The sequence below is a fragment of the Canis lupus genome, chromosome X (genome assembly GCF_003254725.2).
Source record: "Canis lupus dingo isolate Sandy chromosome X, ASM325472v2, whole genome shotgun sequence".
Classification (NCBI taxonomy): Eukaryota; Metazoa; Chordata; class Mammalia; order Carnivora; family Canidae; genus Canis; species Canis lupus.
In genome coordinates this window covers 123047948-123049581 of record NC_064281.1, presented here as the reverse complement: position 1 = coordinate 123049581, position 1634 = coordinate 123047948, and the positions used below count along the sequence as shown (strand labels likewise).

Here is a 1634-nt window from a genome sequence, read left to right as displayed (position 1 = left end):
TGGTATTTTTCACAGAATTAGAAAAAAACACTCCTAAAATTTACATGGAACTACAAAAAAGACCCCAGATGGCTAAAGCGATCTCGATCAAGAAGAACAATACTAGAGGTATCACACTTGGCTGATTTCGAATAACATTACAAAGCTATAGCAACCGGGAGTCCCCGAGCGAGTGGAGAGTCTCAGAGGCAGAAGCAGAAGCAACAAAATTCCCGGAGCTTCTCTAAGGCTGTCGTCTGGGTTGCCTGTTTGGCCACCCCTTCCCCGCCTGGCAAAGGCAATGGCTTCCAAATTCCTGCGCACGCAGTCATCCTTGGGCCACCCAGCTCTGGCCAGGGCCCTATGTGCCACAGGAGCGCTCAGAGCTTTGGCCTCTAGCATCTCTCCAGCAGCCACTTCTTGCAGGAGAACACCAAAGCCAACACCAAAGTTGGTGATATGGCAAAGCAGTACATAAAGGAAGGTTTTGTTGTTCCAGATCATGTGAGCACACATCTAATGATGTCGGAGCTGGAGCATAGGTGCGGCCAGCACTGGCTACTGGATGGTTTTCCTAGGACATTAGTTCAGGCTGAAGCCCTGGACAAAATCTGTGAGCTGGATCTAGTGATCACTTTAAGCATTCCATTTGAAACACTCAAAGATTGTGTCAGCAGATGTTGAATTCACCCTCCTAGTGGAAGGGCATAGCCCCTGGATTTCAGTCCACCTTATGTACATGGGATTGATGACATCATGGGTGAGCCATTAGTCCAGCAGGAGGATGATTAGCCTGAAGCAGTGGCTGCCAGGCTAAGGCAGTACAAGGATGTGGCAAAGCCAGTCATTGAATCACATAAGAGCCGAGGAGTGCTTCACCAACTTTCTGGAACAGAGACTAACAAAATCTCACCCTATGTTCATGTGTTTTTCTTGAGCAAGACCACACCTATTCAGTCCAAAGAAGCACAGTGAGCCCGCCCAGTGGAAGAAGCGGGAAAATGTTGTTCATTCTGTTGTATGTGTAGTATTGGTGCTGTGCCCAAGTTAGAAGCTACTGGAGGCTGCTGCAGTGTCTTTTCTAGTTTAAATGGGGAACTGAAACAAAAACAAATGAGGAGGATGAGTTCCTGAAGGGGCTGTTCTCTGCCTTTTACAAGAAGGCAGTCACCTACATGCGTCTAAGATGACTCTGCACGTCTCACACCCTTCACAAGAAAGCAAGTACAGGCTGGATTTCAAATGGAATCTAATTATAGTAGCCTTTTCACACATGACGGTGTCGGCTTCTGGTTCCCCGTCCCCGAAGGCTGTTGAACCACAGCACCAGGAGGCTTGTCCCAAGTTCTGTGGTAGGTGCCCTTCCTGGTGACCATGCGATCGAAGCCAGTTGTTCTTTGTGGTTCCTTCTCTGGCCTTGAGTGACAGTCCGCAACTTATTTTTTCTGTTACGAGTGATACCTTTTCTGCATCCATGCACCATAGAATCTCTCCTTTGCAGACATCCTGGGATGAAAGGATTTGGCTTCTACTATTTTTATCAGAGTGTATTTTTTTATATTTGTTCTCTCCCTTCCTAGGCTATGAAGTAATACAGATAGTTACTGCTGTTATCCCTCTCAAGTCCCTTTGTAATAAGAGCTGAGAGTGAGAGG

General features: G+C 47.0%; 1 pseudogene; it reads left to right on the top strand.

Moving 5' to 3' along the window:
* Positions 1 to 280: 280 nt before the first annotated feature.
* Positions 281 to 954, top strand: LOC112668554 (adenylate kinase 4, mitochondrial-like; annotated as a pseudogene).
* The last annotated feature ends 680 nt before the right edge of the window (positions 955 to 1634 follow it).